The sequence below is a fragment of the Orcinus orca genome, chromosome 3 (genome assembly GCF_937001465.1).
Source record: "Orcinus orca chromosome 3, mOrcOrc1.1, whole genome shotgun sequence".
Lineage (NCBI taxonomy): Eukaryota > Metazoa > Chordata > Mammalia > Artiodactyla > Delphinidae > Orcinus > Orcinus orca.
This window is the reverse complement of record NC_064561.1, coordinates 82,621,711-82,649,267: the sequence shown is the minus strand read 5'-3', so window position 1 is coordinate 82,649,267 and position 27,557 is coordinate 82,621,711. Positions and strand designations below refer to the sequence as shown.

Here is a 27,557-nt window from a genome sequence, read left to right as displayed (position 1 = left end):
TTGTGTTTTGTTTTTTTTTTTTAAGACAAGTGAGCTTTCTAAAGATCCCCAATCTGATCTCCACACCTACCTTGCAATATGATTCTAAACAAACTCTTTGCCTTGCCATACTTACATGAACAGGCTCGAGACCACCATTACCTAACCTGGCATTCTAACCCCACCCTCCCAGCAACTCAAATAGGAAAAATCAAAACCTGTCTTGCTCACTGGCAATCAACTAACTGTGTGAAGTACTGGGCTCCCTCTCATTTAAATGCTTAGCTCCCCTGTGTATTCTCAAAGCTACGTACTTAGCTTGAACATTTTTCCACATCTCAAAGAGTTCTTCTAATGTACCAATGCCATGGCTTTTATGCAAAGCTAGGGTTTGAATCCAGATCTTCCAAGTTAAGGTACTGAGGTTTAAACTTTTTTAAGTATACATGAGGCTGATGTTTACTAAATACAAGGGATTTCTTTGCACATTAGAACTGGCCCTGGCTAGAGTGCAATATAAAAATTATATAAAAATAATAATCACAGCAACAACATACCAGGGGCTTAGCGGCACCATTTTCAGCACTTTAGATATATGCAAACTCACTTTATTCTTATATTAACACCAGGAAAGCCTTAAATCAACATCTCAGGAGCCAAGATTTGACCCAAGGAAGACTCGGAGCCTGGGCTACTGACCACTAAACCTAAATAGAGGAATTTTCTATTCATAGTTGGCACTAGAATCCAATAGATGAGACGGCCAGACATTTTTGTAGTCATCACTGTATTCATTCTCTACTGGTGCTGTAACAAATTACCAGGAACTGAGCCGCTTAAATGACACAACGTTGCATCTCTCTGATTCTTCTTCCCTACTCACACCTCCCTCTTACTCTGACCTCCTCTGCCTCCCTCTTCCACTTCTAAGGATACTTGCGATTACATTAGGCCCATCAGGAAAATCCAGGACAATCTCATTATTTGAAGGTCAGCTGATTAGCTGCCTTAATTCTCATCTGTCATGTAACCTAACATATTCACAGGTTCCAGGGATAAGGAGAGAGAAATCTCTGGGGTAGGGGTGGAGGCATTGTCCTGTCTACCACACCCACTAAGGCCATAAGTAAAGAATCTAAAAATGCAAGCAGATTTCAAACACTAGGAATCAGAAAGATAAAGAAGAGAAGGAGAGGTGAGTGGGTAGATGAAAAAAAAATTTAACAGAATTTATCATGTGTTGGGGAGTGAAGGAAGAAGCTGAGTTCCACCTCCCGATTTCTCACTTTTACCTATTCCCCCTACAACTACATCATTCACTCACTGAGAGAATACACTCAAACTCTAGCCTTCTAATACCACCTTCATAGCAGTTCAACTAGGAAAAATCAAAACCCATCTCACTCTCACCACACTTCCTCATCATCATGTTGCTGGCTTACATGCAGCACACTTAGCCCTTCACAGCATGCTCTTTATGGCCATCCTAGCCACAGAGGACTGCAGTGGCTCTCAGCACCCTGAGGCGACCCTAGGACAGATGTGTGCACAGAACACGGTGGCAGCACTGGATGTGCTCCATACTTAGGGAGATGATGATGGCATCTGAAGGTACAGCAGTTGGGGGTCACTCAGGCCAAGAGGGAGGGAGAGGGTAGGCTGGGAAGAGGAGATGACGGCTCTAGGATCCAGAGGTAGAAATGAGAATGAGCTGGTTTCTCTAAACACTAGTGTCCAGTAGGCCTGAGCAGGGAAGGGTGAGAAGTCAGGCCTCAGGGGCCAGCAGGGTCAGATCCCACAGAGCCTGGGGGGTGGGGGGAGCCAGGTAAGAAGTCAGGAATTGAACATTTAAGTCTTGGGGAACCACTGGGGGCTGTCAAGCAGGGGCCAGAATCGATGCACTGTTGACCAGCTGGGAATCTCTGTGGCAGGTTCCTCTACTGCAAGATAGAGATAAGAGTCCCCACACCATAGGGTGATGGGGAAGAAGAAATAAGGCGCAAGTCACTTAGCATATGGAACACAGAGCCAGCACTTAGGACATGCCGAGCTAGAAGATACGTGGGTAACCAAAATATTACCCATCTTGAAAATCTAAAGTATGATTATCTCAGCATCCCCAAGCCCACTGTCTGGAGAGTCCAGAGTCCTCTCTAAGGCTTCTGCAAAGTGCCACAGCAGATGGGTCCCAAGGCCTCTGCTGCCTCCAGAGTGCCTGCTTCCAGCACTGCTCTGTGTCTAACCAGCTGAGAAGTTCAAAGCAGCAGTGAGCTTCTAAAATAAGGGAGGGGGCCCCTGGAGGAGGCATAGATCAGGACAGCTGAAGACTCCCAGGGGACCAGGGTGTCAGTTCTTACAGCACCCCCTAGGCCACCCACCAGTCAGGATTTCCACTAACTGTCGTTCTCATTCATCCTGGCCTCGCCTCCTCTTTCAAAGGGCTCCTCTCCCTCCCCTTCCCTCATCAATCCCTCTCTCTCTAAGAAGTGAAAATAATCAGTTATTCCTCTTGTCTTATGCAGATCATCTTTCTCCCTCCTGCTAATTTCTCAGTATAGGCTTATCAAGGTGTTTCATAAAGGCTGTAAAGAGGGATTTTAGTGCCAGCTATAAAAGTGGTTCAGGGACTTCCCTGGCTGTCTAGTGGTTAAGATTCTGTACTTCCAATGCAGGGGGCATGAGTTCAAACCCTGGTCGGGGAACTAAGATCCCACATGCCACAAGGCACAGCCAAAACAAAATAAATTAAACTTTACTCAATACTCTGTGATGGCCTATATGGGAAGAGAATCTAAAGAGGAGTGGATATATGTAGGTGCATAACAGACTCACTTGCTGTACACCTGAAACTAACACAACATTGTAGATCAACTATACTCCAATAAAAATTTTTTAAAAGAGTGGTTCAGTGTTTTCACTATGTAGGCCCAGAAGTCAAGGACCTGTATGGCTGGATGTGAGAAATGAGACTCAGACCTTGTTGGCCGAGGCATGAGGCATCACATTGATACTGGAGGAGTTAGCACCCTTCCACTGACAACTCTGGCCAGGCAAGGAGCCAGAGCCTCCTGAGAGAAGAGGGCCTGGAGTTTGTCCCCTATCCCGTGGAAATGCAAAGACATTATAGTGGACTCTACCTGGAGTTAGCCAAAGTGCAAAAGTTAGAGGGTACAGTTTCTACCGAATATCATCCTCACTTCTGACACCAACTGCAAGTTCAGAAGATTTCAAAACCATCTCCATGTTCCATAATTCACTAGAAGGATTAACGGAACTCACCGAGGGCACTTATATGCACGGTTACAGTTTATTACAGGGAAAGAATATCAGTTAGAATCAGCCGAGGGAAGATGCACATGGACAGAGTCAGGGGAAAGAGAGAGGGGTCTCAAACACGAAGCTTCTGATGCTCCTTCCCTGTGGAGTCAGGATGTGTTACCCTCCTGACATCAACATGTGGCAATAAGCATGGAGCATTGCCAACCAGGAGAAGCCAGGAAAGCACACCCAGGCTTTGGTGTCCAGTGTTTTTAGTGGGGCTCTATTAGGCAGGCCTGATGGATTGATCAAGTGTCCACATGGTTGATCTCAGTCACCAGACTGATGGCTAAAACCACAGGACCCAGTGCTCTCACCCTAAACACTAGGGGGCCTTGCTGGTGTGGGCAACCACCACCCTGTGTCTACTTGGTGAGGCTGACCCCAGTCTAAGATCTGAGGTGCTCAGCCCCTGCCCCTGATACAGATTACCTCTCAGAAACTGAGGGTAAAGGCCAGACCTCTCTTCGGGCAAGGCCAAGTTCTTTACCATGCCAACTCCATGAGACTAACAGAGACCTACTTTATAAGAACGCATAAGGTCCCTCCACCTCCTATCATCACTCAAGGAGGACATGGAACGGATGGAATGTTGAGATCCAATGAGGACGGCACCTAAGTTATCAGAGGGCACACCTGGTTCTCATTCCTGACGCAGAGCTGAGCAGCTCTCAGCACAAGAACTGTAGCAGCATGTGTGTCTGGAAAGCTGTGCTGGCTCAGGAACCTGAGATACATCCTCTAGAGGCTGAGAGTGCAGGAGAGTTGTTTTATAGTGGCATGAGTACAGAGGGCAGAGGAAAGAATGGGCAAGGAGAAAAGGGGGCTAATATATAAATTGGGAAGTCATGGTATAAGAAATGCCAACAAGAAAAGGGATAAAACACATAAATGCTAGAGGATGCACGATCGGGGAGGGTGAGTGTGGTCATGCCCCTTGGAGGGGACGGTACTTCTGCGAGTGAATGGAGGTCCTATTTATAATTGTGCCAGGACACCAAGTGTAAATCAGATTATCCCCAACAACCCCACAAGAGTGTTCACCAAATTTTAGGTGGTAACTGGGGGTGACAAGAATCAGAGGCTGGTGACCAATATCTCACATTTGACATAGTTCATTCGGGCTCCCGAGCTGGTCCAGCATCCTGGGCCATGTTTGGCCTGATCTCAGTGAGAGCTGCCACCAAGACTGGGTTGGAGAGCCCTGGTTCCAAGCATGGCCTATCCAATGGGTGAATGTCAGTGAGGGCTGGGGTCTCAGTAGGAGCTGTTCAGAATATGCAGAGCAGTATGGAGGGCATTGGTCCAGTGCAGTGAGCCCTGACCTGTGCGGGAGCCTGCCCAGAACCTGTGGGCCTATGCTGAGGGCTGGTTCTCAGCCATCTTCCTGTATATAATCTTTAAGAATCACACATTTAAGTTTACCTGTTTCAAATGAGGTCCTCCAGGCAATCAGTGTGGCTGATTGCACCCTGCAAATGTTTGACTGGCCTCAGGCCTCCTATAGTGCTTCGACTGGAGTTGAAGGGACTAATAGATGAGACAGCCAGATAAACATAGATAGAAAAATGCACATGGCACTGTATACATAGCCTTGATGTAGAAGTCATGGGATTAAAGCAAGGGAAAGTTTTGAACCAGGCCTAGAGAATCTTGTAGTAAATGCAGGAAAACTGGGTAGATTTGGAAAATCAGAGAGCTGTGGAAAGAACCTTGGCTAGGAGTTGGATTTGAGTCTTCTTTACGGCACTAGAGTTTAACCTGGGTTTTGGTCTTGGTTAGTTTGCCATGAGATATAGAAAAACAGCAGGAATAATAATAGCAAACATTATTGAGCACTTACTATTAACCTATTTAATCCTCCACACAGCCCTAAGAGGTAGATACTCTTCATCCCCATTTTACCAGAGGAAGCTGACAGGTTGAATAATCTGCCCAAGGTCACATGGCAATTTTGTGCTGGAAGACAAATCCAGCTCTTGAGTTTATCCTCTTAACTTTAGCATGTTTGTCATTAGTCTCCAATGGCAGCTGCTCTGGAGTCAAGTGTGGACGATGAAAGCAACACTCTAATGGTACAGAGCCTTAAAAAAAATCAAGCTCATATAAGCCTCTAGTTCAGCCGAGAAAACAACTTTTTCCAACCCAAAGTGCACTGACAGTAGTGTCTTGGTTTCCATTCTGTCTCCTTTCTTCAAAGGGAAGGGAGAGAAAGGGATAGATACCACAACACCTGTACGGTGCAGGTCAAGTGGGTCGCCCATAGGCCCCACTTTTTCCTGGGGCCTTCCTCATGTACTCTCTCCTTACTTCTCTTTCCAACACTGCTCTTTGGTCTTGCAGGTAAAACATCTCCTGGAAAGCTCAAAGCATTGCCTCTCCAGGCAGCACCCCCTCCAGGACCATAGCCCTAAACTAAGCTCTGGGTGGAATTTCATCTACTCAGACCATGATGGAGAAATGCACAGAAAATCATGAAAAACAAAACAGGGGTTACTGGTGCCTCTCCAGGAAAGTGAAGAACCAGAGAAAGCTTCAAGGATAGGGTGATCCCTACGCTGGACATCTGTGGAAGAGCAGGAACAAGCATGGCAGGAGTGGAGGAGGGCACGCCAGGCAGAAGGCAAATCACGGACGAAAGCCCAGGAGCGAAAGTCACGCTGCTGAGGGTCCTTAACGTGCACTTCAGGGTGGTGCTAACAGGAGGTGCAGCTGATGAGGAGGGGAACAGCCCAGACACAAGGCTTCTCTGCCTTTATCCCATGGGATGTGGAGTTATTGAGGGATGTTATGGGGAACTGGCAACATCCGACTTGTGTTTACAGAGGTCATCTGGCTGATACAATGGATCTGAGGGCTCCCAGGCCAGGAGATAGTTGACAGACTGTGCTTAAGAGCTCACGGGTTCTAAACATCCTAAATATTTAAGAAACAAAACAAGGAGAATTTGCGACGTGGAAGATGCAAGTGGCCCCTAGATTTCCCTCCTGGGTGAGAAAGACCGTCAGATGCTCACACAGATATCCAGTCTCCTGCAACATCCTGGTCCATGACTCCCAAGTCCCCAGAGGCTCTCGTGTACACAGGAAGGTCTAACCCTGTGGTATCTGGATCTGGATCTAGATCTAGGCCTCTATCTCATATATCTCTACTTTTTATTGTTTTACAGGGAAGGTGTATTACTTTATAATTTAAAAAACATACAAATACCTGGAAAATATACTCATCAAAACTGTCTAAGGAGAACCCCAGCCTTCCACAGTTAGAGCCATAACCATCTCTGGATTACAGAAAGTCATTACAAAAGCAAGAAGATGCGCGGCAGATAACAGGACACTTTAAAATAAGTAGAGTCGACATATTAAACTAAATTTTGAGGGAACTGTTCTTACAGTTCAGGGTGTCTTGAATAGAAAAGCCGGTTAGGGGAAGTTTGAATTATCCAACACATGTTTTGGCCCCATTAGAAAAGTAGGCAAATCTTTAGCAGTAGGACCCAAGCATCCGTCTTATGGCCGCTGGGAGATAAATGACTTACAATAAAACAAGCTGTATTTGGTAATTAAGATGATGTGCATTGATTCCTACCACTTATCTCTTTTGAAACATCCCTGTAAGAAAGATCAGACAATCACGCTGCTGAGCTGTCAAAAGGGTGTGTGTGGGCTGGGAGGGAGGATGGCAGGAAGCAAGGTGAGAGGTGTTTTTTTTAAGCGCTGCTAAAATTAATGGTGCTATTTTCACAGTTGTAAAGTAGGCAGCGTGATTATAGTGCGAGCAAGGCTGCTTCCTCTCTCCAGAGACCAGGGCTTTGATAGCAACTGGACAAAGGCGAAGGTATAAATAATCACAGTTTACTCTTGTGGAAGAAGTCAACAGCCTTCTCCAGAAGGACTGTGGCCTGATGAATCAAGGCAGGCGTGCTGTGTTTGTGAGAAACTTCAGGTCCTGATGGAGCTTTTCCACGCGGAGAAGCCTCACCACCATCCCTGTCCACTGCTGGGCCTCTGGGTGACAAGGCTCGAGCTGGGTCCGGCGCACGGCCCAAGGATGATGCTGAATCAGTGAGGCACCTGGTGATGCTAGAGGTGAGGGGCTGGTTTTTTGGTCCTCTCTTTAATCCCTAACATCTATTTGGTTGCAATGTTCAACTCACTAGAAGAAGAATTTGCAGTCCTGTTTAAATCAGGGTCCTAGAGGATATTTAAAATAAAAAAGCCAAAGTTCCCATCATGGAAATATTACTTTTTACTGCAAGCACAGGTCCCAAATTTGGGGAGGAGGGGTTAGATCTGATTCCGGAGTGTTATATCTACTTATATTTCGGGGTCCCAAAATGTAAGAACATTTACACTTGCATCTAAAATCTGGACACAGAATGGATAACGATGTGGTACATATATATAATGGAATATTATTCAGTCATAAAAAACAAATGAAACTGGGTCATTTGTAGAGATGTGGATGGACCTAGAGTCTGTCATACAGAGTGAAGTAAGTCAGAAAGAGAAAAACAAATATCGTATATTAACGCATGTAAGTGAAATCTAGAAAAATGGTGCACATGAACCTATTTGCAGGGCAGGAAGCGCAGACATAGAGAACGGACGTGTGGACACAGTGGGGGTGGTAAGGGGAGGGTGGGACATAAATACACTACCATGTGTAAAATAGATAGCTAGTGGGAACCTGCTGTATAGCACAGGGAGCTCAGCTCCGTGCTGTGATGACCTAGATGGGTGGGATGCGGGGCGGGAGGGAGGTCCTAGAGGGAGGGGTTATATGTATACATATAGCTGATTCACTTCACTGTACAGCAGAACCTAACACAACATTGTAAAGCAATTATACTCCAAAAAAAAAATCTGGACACAAAAACAACATCCAGAAAACAAGCATATTTAAAAATCTAAGTTGGAGATAAGATGGAATTTATTCAAGGACAAGTAGCAGCGACCAAAAAAAAAAAAAAGCAGGGTTCCAGTACCTCATACCAGAAGTGATCAAAAATAACACGCAAATCCAATGACCTGAGTGCTGACAAAATGCTACAGCTATTCTGCCTTATTCATTCTTTAATTACTCATCTGCTCTGGAGGAGATGGTCTTAACAGAAAAAGAATGCATGGAGAATCAAAGGCAACATAATGACAGGGTCTAAGAGTAGACAACTCCAGTGGAGAAGGAAGAGTCAGTTTCCTAACTGGATTAAAATAAACTAAATTTAGAATCAAATGGAAATCCAGAGGAGTATTTATTTTCCCCACCTTGTTAAGGCCCTCCTGTAAGCAGGTGTCGCTCTCATTCATTTCACTGATCTCTGACTAATCAATTCTTTATTTCAGCAGCCTATGAAGAGCAAATCCATCTTTTTCATCTTCCTTCTTAAACCAAAGCACCTCTCTGAATTGCGTTTTCCATGTGGGTTGGCAACTGGGGTGGGGAGAGGGGCCAGGTGGAGTTCGCTGGGAGAAATGGGGTGGCAGGGTATGGAGTTTCAGAGACCGCAAATCCTGCTCTCTCCACAATACCTCCTTGCCGTGTAGCATCTCCACCCTTACGGTTAACCCTGTGTGGCTAATCAGATTAAAAGTCTTCAAGACAACGCTTTGATCCCCTGTCAAACAAAGGTATGCATGAAAACGTGGGAAGACTCTAGTGTTGCACCTGGGTTAGTAAGAGAAGCGAATACAACTGTACGATGCGTCCAGGTACCTCAGAGACCTCCCTCTACCTGTCAGAGACCTGAAAGATTTCTTGTGGCCCTGGCAATCAGATTTAATGAAGGCTCGGGTCAATTAGTAAGCAAAACAGAGCCGAGGGTCTCTGGCCATAGACTGCATCCAAGGAAACAAAAGTACAGCAATGGCAAAGTTCTCTGAGTGACGTATTGATAAATGACTACCACAGGGCCATCCAGCTGTAGAAGACCTGATAGCACTGATGACATCACAAAATACAATCTGAGCTGTCCTTGTGTGTAGCGCTGCATGTACAGAGAACAGGGTCTATCACGTGAACACAGAAGGCACTGAGCCCAAATCCTCATATACATTAAAAATATAATGGGAGAGATTTTTATCTGTCATGAATATTTAATTCTCCTGAAAGCTCACCATCTGCATATCACAAGGCCCCAGTGCATGTGTGTGATTTTCTGTTGTCTTTCAAAAGAAAGCAGACCATTTCCTGTGCTGTCCCGAAAGTTGCTTCAGTGTGCATTGATCCCTTTGATCTAATGAGTGTGTGTATTTTAAAACCAAGTTGGCTCTGCCGCTCTCATCTATTTGTGGGGAGGAACCAGAACCATGGGGGGAAAACCAAGTTGGTTTCCATTGTTTTCCTGGTGGCCTATATCCCTAGTCACTGATGTTTCGGATGCTGTTTAATTTTTGCTGATGTCTTTTTATCTTAGGCTTCATGTGAATTTAAAAAGAGTTCCATTGATATGCAACCTACTGTGTATTCTGATACCCTGCCCCCCTTGTTGCACTGCAGAAGCCTGCAGCTGCCTGAAGCTTAATTATGCATGCATGCACAGCCCAGATGCTCGGCCAACAGTGCCTCAACGACTGCAGTTTCTCACTTGTTTTTGCTTGAATTATAATTGGGCAGATCTCTATTTCTCAGCCCATTTTGTAGCTTCGGCATGCTCCCCTTTGCCTCCGTCGCTACCTCTGCTTGACTTGGCTCCTTCCAGAAGGAGCCCTTTGCCAATCTGCTGTGCCTCTGAAATCCGAGAAGGGTCATTCATGGTTTTGACAAATCCTTTTACCTACATGGCAATTTTAAAAGGTACAAAAATGACCCTAGCCCCAATCCGTTTTCCTCCAGATGGTTGGTAGCTTAGGGAAAAAAAAAAGTTAACTAGAAGCTGGCATCTGGGTGGAAACAAAGGAGGCTTAGAGCCAGGCACCTACAATGGAAAGTAATATCAGTATAAAGCTTCACACCTGCTGAAAGAAGGTAATGGAGACCAGCAAAAGCAGATTTGTTAAACGTGCACATCCTCCATTCAGAGCCTTTTGTGAACAGTTTTCCAGCCTGCCTAAGGGATCTCGGTCTTCAAAAAGAACAAAGCTTCATCTCAGAGTGTGAAACTGGGTATTGCATTGCACGATATATAACCGTATTAGTGTTACCCTGGCTTCATCCGGAGATGGGCAGGTAGAGTAACTCATGGAGGATGGCAGCTGCCGGTTATACCTATTTCTGAAGAACAGTCAGAGACCCTGGTACTGGTTTCTTAAGTGAAACATCAAATTAAGCGCCCAGATTTATCTCGTTGAAAGTCATGGGATATTTTTGCTCCTAAAGCTTAAGAGAAAAATGTTATGGAAATGTATTGAAGCCTCAAAAGTAAGCAAGAATCTATGATAGGATAATTAACCATGATGATTTTAAGATATTAAAGTCATTGGGTGAGCATTTGTCGTTCAATCAGATGATTCCTATGTGAAGAGCAACTCTTAACATTTTCATCTGAGACACCTTGCTAGTATGTGCCATCACAATTACTTGAGGCAGATACTACTACTATTCCCATTTTACAGATAAGCACACTGAGAGGTAAGGAGACTTTCCCAAGACCAGTGGCTTCCATGTGGCAGAGTTGGGATTCGAATTGTTTCAGTCCAAACCCGTGCATCTAACAGCTACTATATTGGGCCTACGTAAGAACATTTATCAAGTGTATATTAAGTGCCAAACATTGTTATAAGCTCTTTACAGCTACCCAATGAGGTAGGTGTATTTATTTACCCCATTTTCTAGAAGAGGTCTCCACAATTAACCACGCTGCCCAGTAGTTTTCAAACTTCAACAGGCTTCAGAATCACCTGGAGGGCTTGTTAAAACAGGTTGCTGAGCCCTATCTCCAGTGTTTGACTCAGTAAGTTTGGGCTGGGGTCCGAGAATTTGCCTTTTCACATGTGATCCTGATGCTGCTGGTCTGGGGACCACACTTTGAGAACTACTGCTTCTACAATATTACTTATAAATAGTAGATAGAATTTATTATCCCAGATCCTTCACATCCATGTTACACATTTCTAATCCTCAGAAGACAGATATTATCCCTGTTTTATACCTGAGGAAAATTAGGTTGTGAAAAATTGGGTAAGTTGCACAGCATCACACTGATAGCAGCAGTCAGGACCCAAATCGACAGCTGACCCTCAATGCCCAAGCTTTTCTCAATAGCCCACCCAGCCCTCCAGCCAAATGGTCTACCAAACTGACTAGGTATTGAGTAGCCCTATAGTATAAGGGCTGTAGTATAAAGGATGAGCCTTATACAAACATCATTGTCTTATTAATACAAATAAATAATTATGATTCCCTGGGATGTGCAGAATAGTACCACTGTCTTGATACATTGTTTAGAAAATCAAATTGTTTTGTGCGTGTCAGCAACGTGTAAAATGACTAGATACATCATACAGGTAAAAAGAGGATTTTCATGACCAGAGATGCTTTCATCATTAAGAAAAAAGTTTAAGTCAAGTCATTAAAAACATCTTTTCATCTAGTAATGGACAGTGACATGGAGAAGAGGAGGGATGAATGGGGGACTCCCAGGGAATGGATATTTATGGGTATATAGATTTGTAAGTTTAATTTTCTAAATTGAATAGCTCTAATATTAAGAAGAGATTAAAAGATCACAAGCTTTTTCACCTCTCAATACCAAGTTAGCAACAATATCTAAATTATTAGTATTACTCCACTCAAAGATGAGTCTGTGCCCTAAAGCCCAAAGAGCACCAGAAAATGGATTTGCACAGTTCATTCGCTTGTGTTCTATACTGAAGAGGAAAAAAACTCAAACTGTCGGAGAGAGATTTTTATCTACCACATCAGCTAACCTCCTTTCTCTTCTCCCAATTGGAAATTAAATTTGTAAGCATCACTTTTTATTTGCCTAAGTGTGTCAATGTAACATGAATGCTAACCTATGATCCACTAATATTTGAAGCAATTATATTAAATTCCATTTTTGAAGTCACAATTTTATGCAGCTTTACAGAAAAGAATAACCAAATGAATGTTAAAGTCTTTGTTGTAATGGAGAGAGTTTGGTTTGGTTTTGGCTTCAAACAAATCTGCATCGGAATATCCACTTTGTCTCTTCTTCCTAGTTTTTCCTTGGGCGTATGTGATTTAACCTCTCTGAAGGTCAGTATCTCTCTGTGTAAGCTGGTGATGCTAATACCTACTGCATAAACTTGTCATGAGAACATTTGTGAAGATCTTGGGAGATAACATTTGTTTGGTTTTCCCCAGATTTTCCTAAAGGAAAATTGAAGAATGTCCAAAACATATGAGGAATGTCCTTTGACTATTTTGGTAGAGTTCATTTTTCTGATGTCTTTCTCACTTTCTTGTCTGGGAAGCAGTGGAAATAGAATACCAGATCAAAGGATAGACATGGAAGGGAGGGATGAATTTTCAAAGCCAAGCATAGAACATTTTAGAGTAGCAGAGCTTCTGGATAAGTTACGGCATTAAGGATGATGTCCCATTTTGTAATTGCATGGGCCACTGCTCCACATCTACCTTTCCATTCTTCTCCAAGGAGGGTTTTTCCAAGCCAGTCTCATGCTTGGCTCATATCAGGTGCTGTACTTTTTCAGGGCACATGGTATTCCAGATCAATGGGAAGGAGGTCACTCAGAGTTAACCAGGTCAGAAACCAACCCAACTAAGAGATCCTGCTCAAGAAGATCCAGTTATCATCTATTCATTCTAATATACTTTGACTCCCGTTTATCCTAGGCTGCCAACAACTATCTATTAATAGAGATTTGGATCAGAACCTACACTAAATATAAAGTGCTGGGCTCCCCAGTGGTAGGATGCCTAACACCACTGGGATGAGATAAGCCAAGAGTAAAGAATATCTGTGGTCTTAATTTTGGTACTAACGTGTAAAGAGTTGCTCTTTTCTGAGAAGTCAATGCAAATTAAAGCATTATGAACTAGTCATTCTTTCATTCAACAAATATGTCTTGGGTGCTTACTAGGCGCTCATACTGTGCTAGAAGCTGGAGATACAGCAATGAACAAAACACCAAGATACATACCTTCATGAAACTTATGTGCTGTGACATTTGAGTGAGTTGTGAAGAACAAAAGAAAAACATTTTTAATTCCCAAGAAGAAATATCAAACATTTCATCCATAATTTAGCTAACTGGCTTATTTTTCTAAATGTCAGGCCTTGGAGGCAGTTCAAGATGGCAGAATAAGAAGATCCGGAACTCACTGCCTCCCTCTGAGGCAATGAATCTACAGCTACATATGGATCAATTACCTCTGAAAAAGACCTGCAAACTAGCTGAATAGCTCCTCCACAACAAAGGGTAACTGCACCAAAAATTACACTATAGGGGTTCAACAGCAGACTACATGAAGCAAAGAAAGAATCAGTGATGGGGAGGATGAGGTAAGGGAACTCACCCAAAAAGAGCAGGAAAAAGAAAAAAAGAATTTTAAAAAGTGAAAATAGCTTAAGGGGCCTATGGGACAATATCAAGTAGACTAACATTCCCATTATAGGCGTCCCAGAGAAGAGAGAGAGAATGGGGCAGAAAATTTATTCCCCGAACCTGGGGAAGGAAACAGACATCCAGATCAAGGAGGCCCAGAGAGATCCAAACTATGAATCCAAAGAGACCCATACCAAGTCACATTATGTTTAACTTTTGACATTTTAACTATAAAGATAGAATTTTAAAAGCAGTAGGAGAAAAACAACTTGCTCCATACAAGGGAACTCTCAGAATACTATTAGCATATTTCTCAGCAGAAACTTTGCAAGCCAGAAAGGCATAGCATGATATATTTGAACTGCTAAAGGGAAAAAACTTCCAACCAAGACTACTCTACCCTTCAAGGTTACCATTAAAAATTGAAGGAGGGCTTCCCTGGTGGCACAGTGATTGGGAGTCCACCTGCCGATGCAGGGGACACGGGTTCGTGCCCCGGTCCGGGAGGATTCCTCGTGCCGTGGAGCGGCTGGGCCCGTGAGCTGTGGCCGCTGGGCCTGCGCGTCCGGAGCCTGTGCTGTGCAACGGGAGAGGCCACAGTGGTGACAGGCCCACGTACCACAAAAAGAAAAAAAAAATTGAAGGAGAGATAAAGGACTCTCCAGACAAATGAAAGCTAAAGGAGCTCATCACCACTAAACTGGCCTTACAAGAAATGCTACAAGAATTTTTTAAGTTGAAAAGGGCACTAATTAGTAACAAGAAAACATATTAAGATAAAAATCTCATTGGCAAAGGTAAATATACAGTAAAGATAGATTAATCACTTATAAGGCTAGTATGAAGGTTAAAAGACAAAAACAATAAAAATCTAGAACTACAATAGCTAGTTAAGGGATACACAAAATAAAAAGATGTAAAATGTGACATCAAAAACATAAAAATGTGGGAGGAGTGTAAAAATGTAGAGTTTTAGAGTGTATTCACACTTAACTTGCTATCAACTTAAAATAGACTGTTATAAATACAGGCTATTATATGTGAGCCTCATGGTAACTACAAAGCAAGAACCTATTGTAGATACACAAAATACAATGAAAAAGGAATATAAGTATAACATTACAGAAAGTCATCACAACATAAGAGAAGGAAGCAAGATAAGATTAAAGGGACACAGAAGAACTATAAAACAGCCAGAAAACAATGAACAAAATGGCAATAAGTATTATACATAACTATCAATAATTACCTTAAATTTAAATGAACTTAATGCTCCAATAAAAAGAGAGAGTGGCTGAAGTAGAAAACAAGACCCATCTACATGTTGCCTAAGAGACTCACTTCCAATGTAAGGACACACAGACTGAAAGTGAAGGGAGAGAAAAAGATGTTTTATGCAAATGGAAGCCAAAAGAATGCTGGGGTGGCTATACTTTTATCAAACAAAACAGACTTTAAAACAAAGTCTATAAGAAAAGAAATAGATGGGCACTGCATAATGATAAAGGAGTCAATCCAGAAAAAAGAGATGTAACATTTGTAATATCTATGCACCCAACATGGGAGCACCTCAGGATATAAAGCAAATATTAACAGACTTACAAAGAGACAATGACAGTAATACAAAATAGTGGGGGACTTAATACCCATTTCCATCAATAGATATATCATTCAGATAGAAAATCAATAAGGAAACATTGGTCTACAACCATACATTAGACCAGATAAACTTAATAGATATCTACATGACATTCCATCCAAAAACAGCAGAATGCACATTCTCTCAAAGTGCACATAGAACTTTCTCCAGGGTAGATCACATGCGAGGCCATGAAACAAGTCTCAATAAATTTAAGAAAACTGAAATTATATCAAGCATCTTTTCTGACCACAATGGTATGAAACTAGCAGTTAGGAGGAAAAACTTAGAAAAATTACAAATATTTGGAGATTAAACAACATGCTACTTAACAGCCAATGGTCAATGAAGCAGAAATTTTAAAAATACCTTGAGACAAATGAAAAAGGAAATACAACATACCAAAATGTATGGGATGCAGCAAAAGCAGTTCTAAGACAGACGTTTAGAGCATTACAGGCCTTCCTTAAGAAACAAGAAAAATCTGAAATAAACAATCTAGCTTTACACCTAAAGGAACTAGAAAAACAAGAACAAACAAAGCATAAAGTTAGTAGAAGGAAGGAAATAAGATCAGGGTGGAAATAGGGACTAAAAAGAAATAGAAAAGATCAATGCAACTAAGAGATCTTTCTTTGAAAAGATAAATAGAATTAACATATCTTTATCTAGACTTTCTGAGAAAAAAGAGAGAAGACAAATAAGATCAGAAATTAAAGAGAAGTTACAAATGATATCAACGAAATACAAAGGATTATAAGAGACTACTATTAACACTTATATGCCAACAAATTGGACGACAGAGAAGAAATGGATAAATTCCTAGAAACATACAATCTTTGAGTCAGGAAGAAATAGAAAACCTGAATAGATCAATTACTAGTAAACAGATTGAATCAGTAATCAAACCCAAAATCAAATCCCAAAAAACAAAGTCCAGGACCAGATGATGGCTTCACTGGTGCATTCTACAAAACCTTCAAAGATTTAATACCTATCCTTCTCAAACTCTTCTAAAAAACTGAAGAGGAGGAAATGCTCCCAAACTCATTTTGTGATGTTAACATTACCCTGATACCAAAACCAGACAAGGACCCCAAACACCCCCACAAAAAAAATTGCAGACCAATATCCCGATGAACATAGTTGCAAAAATCCTCAACAAATATGAGCAAACAGAATTCAACAAGACATTAAAAGGATCATACACCACAATCAAGTGGGATTTATTCCAGGAATGCAAGGATGGTTTAACATTCAAAACATCAACATGATACCTTGAATTAGCAAGATGGAGAATTAAAAAAGCCATATGATCATTCCAATAGATACAGAAAAGCATCTGACAAAATCCAACACCTATTCATGATAAAAATGGCATTTTTTATAGAAGTAGAACAAATATTTCTAAAATTTGTACAGAGCCACAAAAGACCTTGTGTAGCCAAAACAATCTTGAGAAAGAGGAACAAAGCCGGAGGTATCACACGCCCTGATTTTACACTATACTACAAACTAGAGTAATCAAGACAGTATGGTATTGGCATAACAACAGACACATAGATCAATGGAACAGAATAGAGGGCCCAGATATAAACCCATGCATATACAGTCAATCTACAGCAAAGGAGGCAAGAGTATACAATGGGGAAAGAACAGTCTCTTCAATAAATGGTGTCAGGAAAACTGAACAGTCACATGCAAAAGAATGAAACTGGATCACTGTCTTACACCATACACAAAAATTTACTCAAATGGATTAAAGGCTTGAATATAAGACCAGAAACCATAAAACTCCTAGAAGAAAACATAACTGGAAAGCTCCTTGACATGAGTCTAGCAATATATTTTTTGGATCTGACTCCAAAGGCAATGGCAGCAAATGGAAAAACAAATGTGACTACATCAAACTACAAACCTCTCCACAGCAAAGGAAACTATCAACAAGATGAAAAGGCAGTCTACTGAATGGGAGATGATGTTTGTAAATCATACATCCAATAAAGGTTTAATATCCAAAATATATGGTTGACATTTGAACAACATGGGTTTGAACTTCACGGGTCCAGTTATACATGGAGTTTTTTCAATCAATACATAGTACAGGACTACACAATCTGCAGCTGGTTGAATCTACAGATGAGGAACCGTGGATATGCAGGGCCAACTCTAAAGTTATATGCCAATTTACAACTGCATGAAGGATTGGTACCCCAGCCTGAGTTTTTAAGGGTCAACTGTATAAAGAATTCATACAATTCATTCACAAAAAACAAACAATTCAATGAAAAAATGGGCAGAGGATCTGAATAAACATTTTCCAAAGAAGACATTCAAATCGTCAATGGGCACATGAAAAGATGTTCAACATCATTAATTTTCAGGGAAATGCAAATCAAAACCACAACAAAATACTACCTCACACCTGTAAGAATGGCTGTTACCAAAAGGACAAGAAATAACAAGTGTTGGCAAAAATGTAGAGAAAAAGGAACCCTCATGCACTGTTTGTAGGAATGTAAATTACTGCAGCCACTGTGGAAGACAGTATGGAGGTTCCTGAAAAAATTAAAAATACAACTACCATATGATTCAGCAATTCTACTTCTGATTTAACTGAAGAAAATTTTAAAACTTCTTCAAAAAAACATATATGCACCCCTGTGTCCATTGTAGCATTATTTACAATAGCCAAGATATGAAAAACAACCTAAGTGTCCATCAGTGGATGAATGGATATATATATATATACACACAACGGAATGGTAATCAGCCATAAAAAAAAGTGAAATCCTGCCATTTCCGACAACATGGATGGACTTTGAAAGTACTATGCTAAGTGAAATAAGTACGACAGGGAAAGACAAATCCCATATGATTTCACTTATATGTGGAATCTAAAAAACAAAACAAACAAACAAAACAAAATAAAACTCACAGGTCCAGAGAACAGATTGGTGGTTACCAGAGGGGAGGCGGGTCAGTGGCTAAAATGGGTGAAGAGGATCAAGCGGTACAAACTTCCAGTCATAAATAAGTTATGGTGACATAAGTATAGCACGGTGACTATATTGAATGGTATCGTATTGTAAATTTGAAAGTTGCTAAGAAAACATTTTGTAACTCTATATGGTGACAGATGGTAACTAGACTTACTGTGATGATCGTTTCACAATGTATACAAATGCCAGATCATTATGTTGTACACCTGAAACTAATGTTGTATGTCAATTATACTTCAATTAAAAAAGAATTCAGATCTTGTCAGCCTCATAAATCACGTTCTCCTAACTCTCTCCTGATTACATCACCCAGCCTATTTCAATACTTGAGTGACTCAGAGCTCTCTACTTCACAGTGCAGGCCATTACCTTTCTGTACATCCCAAATTAATTAGAAAATCCTTTTTAAAAAATGATCCAAAATTTCCTTCACCCTAGATTTCCTTCTGAAGCTACATAGCGTTAACCACGTAATGAAAGATGGGGGTGCCGTGAGTTCTCAGTCAGTGGTAAGATGTCATCCTTAAAAGGAGAGCTTGGCTTCATTCCTGGGGTAGTGGAAGAGAAAAGCCTGTCTTTGTATGGTTAAGTGGGCAGCATAGGGGCCCCCAGCGCTCCTACATTCCGTAGGTGATACTCTTTCATTTTTAAGTTTACTTTCTAAGAATTTTGCCAACAAAGGCACTTTTTGTCTTCTACCAGTTTCAGAGACTTAACACTGTGAAGGGAAGCAGTAGGATCGGTACCCGCTTTCTGCAGGTAGTTTTCACAGTGTCTTTTTATGGCATCTAAGAGAATCATTTTTTATTGTATAATGCAGTTCATGACAGTTTTGAAATGTAACCATTCAACACTTGTATTTTAGGAGAGTGTATGGTAACAATAAAGAAACACAGACTCGCGCACATACACCATACAGACAGGGTCGATCAAGATTGAATTTCCCCCTAGGATGAAAGTGAGATATTTGTGTGGAAACAGGCAGGTCCCTGCCCCTAACAACTCCACAGTTAGAAGACGGAGCTTTATCTTTGCTTCAAAAGGCTGCTGTTCATTTCAGCATCCATGTCAGAGACCAATAAAAAAAGCACCAGAGAGAGTGATTACTGTGTTCTTCCAACACAAACAAATTTGTTTTCCACTAAGGATGAACACAAAGCTTTGTATCCACTAAAGGAAGCACGTTAACTATGACCCTTTCTCTGGGCCATGCTGCAGAAGAAAAGGAAGGACAAGAGATTACATACACAACCTACATATAATATATATACAATTACTATTAGCCACCCCACAGTAAGGTTAATTGTGGCTTCTCTGAACACTTAATCTGCAAGCCGTTGATAAATCCCACCCTGACTAGAAGTGGCTGGTATTTAGGTCACACAAAGTCATTGCCGTTTTTTAATTTAAACCTCGCACTAGATTAAAACACAAGAGTATTTCAGGAGGACAATTCCGAAGCCGCGGCAATAGGCTGTCGTTTAGCGTAAAAAGTTTCCACAGCACACCCCAGGGACATGTTAATCAAAGCTTTTTAATGGATTCAGTCTGATCTGTGACAGGCTTTGTTCCACAGATGGCTTTTGCTGGATAGAGCTGCAAGTTATCAATAAGACACAGTAATTGCGGGGAGTGATGTAGCTGAGTTTCTGGGGCTTTCTACCATCCAGCTCTTTTTTTTATTCTCAGCCGAGGAAGAAATGGTCTTGCCGTAGAAGTCAAGACATGACTTGTTTTTTCCTTTAATCTCCCAACATAGAATGAAGGGAAATTAAGCAACAAGAGAAAACACCTGACATTAATGTATTAAAAAAAAATGAAAGAGAAAAACCCTCACACCACCTTCTCCTATTTCTCTTCCTTGTTAAATCTTTGTCTTAGACTTTTAAGCCAGGGCTGGGCAGCAAGCCTTTTAACCTGATCAAATAAATCTATTTTAACCAGAGGCAGGCCTGGGAAGCTCCTCTGTGGGCTGGAGCAGCAACTTCTCCACCAAGTTCTCTGTTATCGCTCTAAAATCAAAGCCGCCAGAGGCTAAACTAATGATTTAGGATTACGCTGATCACCTATCAGAGATAGTTAGCTTTTCAGCCACTTAAGAAGGTTAATGCTCCCCATAGGATGGAAAATGTCTTGGTGCCTGTTCAAAACAGTCATGTCATGGGAACCGAACAGTTGTTTTCTTTAGTCAGTCACAGTCCTTGCTCTGGAAGATCAAAATCATTCCCTGGGGGCTTCCCTGATGGCGCAGTGGTTGAGAGTCCGCCTGCCGATTCAGGGGACACCGGTTCGTGCCCCGGTCCGGGAAGATCCCTCACGCCGCGGAGCGGCTGGGCCCGTGGGCTGTGGCCGCTGGGCCTGCTCGTCCGGAGCCTGTGCTCCACAACGGGAGAGGCCACAACAGTGAGAGGCCCGCGTACCGCAAAAAAAAAAAAAAATCATTCCCTGAGTAAGAGATGTGAAGGTGGATAAGCAGGAGCAGCAGGGAGATAGTGTTCAAGAAGGAACCAGCCTCATTTAAGGCACTTTTTCACAACCACCTGGCTGCCGTGGCCCCCAGCTCCCTGAGCTCATATGTCGCCGCTGAAGACTCCCACACCTGGATAGCCAGTGTCAACACCTCAGCAAACAAGGAAAGAACAGTCAGACGTCTGCAGGTCAGTCAAAGCGGATCTCTTACTGTTTCCCGGTGTGTTAATGTCTATGCAGCTGTTACCTCGGTTCCCCAGGCAGGAGGTCAGACAGATTTATCAGTCTATTCAGCTCAGCTCTGAATCAACCTAGACACACACTGCATGCCTTTCCCTGTCTTTGGCCAGGAAATAAAACGGCCTAGAGATACAAACATGGGATAAAACACTTCTGACACTGTGCCTTTTATTTATCCACTCCACGTCTCCCGAAACTCCAAACTCCTGAGTGGCCTTTTTAGGACTGATGACAAACGACTTTTTCAGTCTCGTTTCTCCTTCTCAGCCCTACCGTTTGACTTTCATTGGTCACGTAACATGTCTTGTAATTTCATCCCTCTTGTCTTTGTTTATAACATTCCGTCAGCCTGAAATATCCTTCCCCTCATTCTCCACTTACCAAATTCTTAAGCCGCAGGCCCCACTCCAATGTCATCACTCAGTGAGGTCAGAATGAACTGAGACAAGGGACAGAGCCACAGAAGGCTGAGGCACAAGGGTCACGGTACCAGGGACCTACGCTGTCATAAAGCTTTAGGGAGATGACTCAGCCCACAGGCAACAGGTCATCTGTTCTCAGAACTCCGCAGCCGGTTTCTTCCAAGCAAAAGCAAACCTCTAAAACTCAGTGAAGAAAACTAAGAAAGAAAAGAAACTAACCTGGGTTCTGCTGCTGTGAGAGCCAAGCACGGAGCACATTCAGGAAGTCACTCAAGAAACCATATGCCTGGTTGTGGCTAGCATCTAGGGATGCAACCCTGAAAACAAGGTCCTTGCAGAGCCTGCGGGAGACGTGGCTTTGCCTTCCAGCGTCTGTTTGCCATCTTTGGTTAATAGCCCCTTGATTATACTTGAAGACAGTGGTATTCAAGTATACCACTATACTTGAGATCATCTATACTTTAGATCATCAGAATCATCTGGAAGGCTTGTCAAGCACATTGAGAAGCCCACCCCCTAGTTCTTCTATCCAGCAGGCCTGGGGTGGGGCTAGATAATTTGCATTTCCAACAAGTTCCAGGTGATGCCGATGCTGCCGGCCCCACCAGAGCACAGGCTGAGAACCGCTGCTTTAGGAAACCACCTGATCCCCCTTCTCTCTTTCTGTTGTGTGGAGTACGGATTTAAGGGCAGTGAGGCGCAAGAAAGAAGACTGGTTAAGAGATGAATACTATGGTCTTCAATAGAGGTGGTGAGGGTCCAAATTAAGGAAGTGTCTGGAGGAATGGAGAGAGGAAAAGAGAGTGAGCATTGAATGATTAACCAAATTTGGGAATGAGAGAGAGAAAAGAACCTACAATGTTCCTACATCTTGAGCTTAAAAAACAAAGAGACTCATATCCAAGAAAGGGTCTGTTTTATAAGCAGAAGAGACTTGTGCTGGATAATTGGTAAGAGAAAGGAGCAATGAAGCTGAAAAGTTGATACAGAAACCATGGGCAAAAATGATAAGCAAGTTCTGTAAGGACAAGTGAACGTGTGAGGGGACAGGCCTGGCTCACACCCCGGGGCAGGGAGGGGGCCAAGGAAGAGAGCTAATGAAGATCATTTTGTGGGCAGGAAGTTAGGAAGTTGGGGGAGTTCATACTCGATATTTTTTTTTATGAGATAGAAGTTTCTGGGATTAGACATTTAAGGAGAGAAGTTGGTAAAGGAAGCGGAAGATCAAACCGACTAGAGACAGGTAATGTTTCTGAGAAGCACTGATAGACTCAAATGACAGCCCAAAATTTTATATCCCAAGCTGCTAAGCTCCTTTAAGCTTTATAACAACACTCCAAGCTTCCAGTGGAATTTGAGCTCAAGGTCTCATAGCTATTAAATTGTAGACCCAGGTACTGAATCCAGGTCTATTGATTTTCACAACAGTTAAATAGTTTCCTGTGTAAGACAGCTAGTCGTTACCTAAAACAAAAGGACATGTTTTTCTGGGAGGAAGGGAGAGGATTTGGATTCTCTCTTGCTCTCTCTTCCCACAGGTGCTCAGAGCCTGCTATGGTCCGAATGTTGGCATTGCCCCCTCCCCATCCCCCGATCCCCCCCACCACCATCACCAAATTCGTATGTTGAAATCCTAATCCCCAAAGGTAATGGTATTAGTAGGTGGGGCCTCTGGGCGGTATTAGTAGAGTGGAGCCCTGGGGAATGGGATAAATGATTTTATAGAAGAGATCCCATGGGACTTCCCTGGTGGTGCAGTGGTTAAGAATCCACCTGCCAATACAGGGGACACAGGTATGAGCCCTGGTCCGGGAAGATCCCACATGTGGCAGAGCAACTAAGCCCGTGCACCACAACCACTGAGCCTGTGCTCTAGAGCTCACGAGCCACAACTACCGAGCCCGTGTACTACACCTACTGAAGCCCACGTGCCTAGAGCCCATGTTCCTCAACAAGAGAAGCCACCACAATGAGAAGAAGCCCGCGTACCGCAACGCAGAGTAGCCCCCGCTCGCCGCAACTAGAGAAAGCCTGTGCGCAGCAATGAAGACCCAACACAGCCAATAAATAACTAAATAAATAAACAAAATTTAAAAAAAGAAAGCAGTACTGGCTGTAAAATTAATAGGCAAAAAAAAAAAGAGACCCTGCAGAGCTTCCTGGTCTGCTCTTCCACGTGGCGACACAAGGAGAGGTCTGTGACAGGGCAAAGGGCCCTCGCCTGACCATGTTGGCACCCTGATCTCGGACTTCTCACCTCCAGAACTGTGATAATTAAATCTCTGTTGTTTATAAACCACTATGTTATTTTCCTGAAGCAGCCGAAACTAGGACAGAGCCCCAGTGAAGAAGCTTCTCCACGAAGTTTCCTGTAGCCCCTTGCACATACAACATGGTGTTTCAGGAGAAGAGTGAGCCCTGGCCTCGTGGTCTACATAATTAACCAGCCACCACCAGGGCGTTTCCAGTATTGTCAATGCCTATCATAAGTCTCCAAAACACAATTCATTTTAGCTCATATTTAAAGTTTAAGCCCCAGAGCCTCTCTGTGAAATGCTTTACTTCCACAAAGTAAGATGTTACATTTCCCCCGAGGTAGAAATCATCACTCTAGTCCATTTGAGATGCTGAGGGATCCCATTTCAAAGTGCTTCTCATAATGGCTGTGGGATCAAACAAAGGCCCCTCACAGCACACATGTTCTCAGCAGCCTGGACGTGCCTGCCATCCCGGAGAGTACGAGAACATATTCAGAATAGAGTTACACGGCCCTGGTGTAGAAAAACTTCCTGAATGGGTAACCAGAGAAGATAACATATATAGAAACACTCACCTGTTCTCAGAACCAACCGGATCTGGTTTTGTGCATAGGTGGAAAGAACTGAGTCTGGGAACAGAGGCTTTTGTTTTCCCACAGTGAAAACAAGCACCTGCCCACACACAGCCACTCACACAGACTCTCACGCAGATACGGGCACACTTAGCATACCTCCACACACACATTCTCACAAAACTAGGAGTGGTTAGGAAATGTCAAGAAAATTAAAAGCAACGTCAGTCAGTTTGCCACAGACAGCTAACTGTGATTTTCTGTCTGTAAAAAAAAAAAAAAAAAAAACTAATATGGAAATAACCGATTTGGGGTATTTCTCCTTGCCCTCTTCAATATATATAGCATCATGTTGGCTTCCTTTGGAACAGTGGGACCATATCTATGACAGTTGCTGGAAGCACAATGCCTCCTCAGCATGCTACCATATTTCACAAAGAGCTATGGGTCCACTCTTCTACTTGCTGAGAAGAAGTAGCAAATAGATACTTTGTCTCCAATTCCTGCTTGGTGTCTATTTCATTTTGAAACTGGCTAGTACAGCAGTCTAATAGGACCAAAGGATAGTCAGTTCTTCCTTAAATTTTAAGAACAGCTTCCATTAATGCAACGACCACCATGAGACTAACAGTCTTACTTCTAATTCAGTCCCTAAGCTTAAAGTCTACAAAAATATCCTTATATTTAATAGTTTAAGAAGATTTCCGGCAACCGAATATGGCAAGAGAAGATCGTGCAATTAAATACAGAGGTCAGATTTTCAATTCAGGATTTCAAACCTCAAATGGGGACCCCATACCTCTCCTTGCCTCAAGCCTCGCTCACGTCCTTGGCCCTCACTCTCAGCTGACAGCTTTGCCATATACTTCATTAAGAAAACAGAAATGAAACACAAATCCTTCCTTTTAGCACCCCAAGCCCACAATCCCACTTTGCTGTTCTTTCTTCCTGAGCATTAAAGACCTCCTCTCACTAAACGCCGACTTCTTTGTTCTCCGACCTTATCACTTTCTCTCCTGCAGTCACCTTCTAGCTCTCTTGCATCATCTATCTCCCACTTTCTAACAGAAAATCCCCACTCGAGTTGTTCCTTCAATGAAATAAAACAAACGAAACCAAACATCTCCTCCCCACATGCCTGCCCAGCCCCTCTACAGCCTTTCCAAGTAAATCCTCTCAAGAGTTGTCTACAAGTGCTGTTTCTACTTCCTCATCCCCAGTACATTCTCAACATACCACTTTGTCCTCCTCTCCTCACCCCCACCAAGACTGTCCTTGTCAAGGTGGCCAGGGAATTCTGTGTCACCAAACCCAATGGATGCCTTTCTAGACCTTTCAGCTTTGCTCCAAATACTGATATTTTCTCCCTCATGCTTACCTTCTTTTGCCTTGTGTTCTCTCAAGGTTTCCCTCTTACCACACCAGATGCTTCTTCTCAGTCTCTTTTCCTGGTTTCTCCTCCTCTGTCTGACCTCGAGGATCAGCCTTGGATCTTGCCTCTCTCCCCAGATGATATCTATCTACACGTTTCAAAATCTTTTGCTGATGACTTGCGATTTGATATCTTTAGTCAAGACCTCTCCTCTGGGCTCCAGACTTGTGATTCCACCTAACTTATGTCTCCACTTGTATTTCCAATGGACAATTTAAGCTATGTCAATAACAGAATGCTTGACAGTTTCCTGACAAAACCATACCCAACTCATCTAACAGGTCTTCCTATTTCAGTAAGAACAATAGCTGGCATGTATTCAATGCATGCTATGTGCCAGTAAGCAAGTCAGCTACTGCATAACCTCCTTTAATGCTCACAGCATTCCTATGGAATAGATATTCTCATTATTCCTATTTTATAGAGGAGAAAACCAAGGCACAGAGAGGATAACTTTGCCACGGTCAAACAGCTAAAAAGAATCTCAGATGGGATTAGGAGCCAGGCATTCTAGCTCAAGGGCCAATGTTCTTAAGCAAAACATTATAGTGTCTTCTCCCCAGAAACTCTTAAGAATTTTATTAATTACTCTTTTCCCCACACCCCCTGCACCTCAGTCATCAGCAGGTCTGGTTAACTCCAGCTCTAAAGTAGATTGTGGACCTGCCCACCTCTCTTCATATCCTCCACCACCATTTCAGTCTTGTGTGGCTCACAGTTACAGCCTCCTAACTGATTTACCCTCGGTCACTTTTTCTACCTCTGAGCTGCTCACCATGTTACCCCACTCAGGTTCAGCTGCTTGCCACTCAAAAGCCAATAATCGAGAGGCAAGTGTCAGTAGAAAGGAAAGGTGCTTTAATCAGAAAAGCCGGCAATCTGGGGAGAAGGCGGACTCATGTCCCAAGAGTAACTCTGAAGATTCTTGCTCAGCCATGACAGTTTTTAAAGGGAAAGGGGGGTAAGAATCTCAGTGAGTCATCAAGGCAAGAGGTTGGATTCTGCATAATTCTCCATTGTGTGCAGACTGGCTGACTCTTTCTTCAGATGTTATCTTGCCTGCATGATCTGCTTGCAGGATTACTAAGGGGGCTATTGGGGGTAGAGAGCTAGTCATTCTTTAACTACTTAATCTTCATTCTTACTTCTTTTAATCTAGAAAAAAGAATCAACAGGTTAGACAAGGCATGGTGTGCATTCAAGAGAGCATAAGTCAGGAGTTAGGTGAAATTGCCTAGTGATCTCTTTCCTATAATTAGGTTCTTTTAAGGTTAGAGCAGAACAGAAATGGGCAAACAGCAAAGGGGCAAAAGAGCTGCTTTCAACCACGAATGGACAAACACATCTTAAAAAGGGAAAGATCATATCATTCTCCCATTTAAAAACCATCAAAGCATCCCACTGCTGTTAGACGGAAATCTAACATCCTCACCATGCCCTCTAGGGCCCTGCCTTTCTCTCCAACTTCATCACAAGCCACACTTCCCCACCTCACAGCTCCTCACCTCTGCTGGCCTCCTTTCACCACCATAAATGCACCAGGGTTCGCCCCCGTCCTTCCTATCTGGAGTGCCCCACCCACCTGGCTACCTCCTGCCCACCCTTCACATCACTCCTGAGAAATGGTCCCCTTCAGCACTACCTAAAGTAAGGTTCCTAAGGATGCCCCACCTTATACAACTTTTAGCTATTTAATTCTTTTCCATGTTCTTGTTTGTTTTTTTTTAAAAAATCTC

General features: G+C 42.7%; 1 long non-coding RNA gene across 1 annotated transcript in view; it reads right to left on the bottom strand.

Moving 5' to 3' along the window:
- Window positions 1-26,019, bottom strand: part of LOC117200543 (uncharacterized) — a 112,264-nt gene extending 86,245 nt beyond the window's left edge. The window contains exon 1 of the long non-coding RNA XR_004482128.2: window positions 25,768-26,019. This is a non-coding gene — a long non-coding RNA (uncharacterized LOC117200543). The remainder of the gene's footprint in view (window positions 1-25,767) is intronic.
- Between the last annotated feature and the right edge of the window lie 1,538 nt (window positions 26,020-27,557).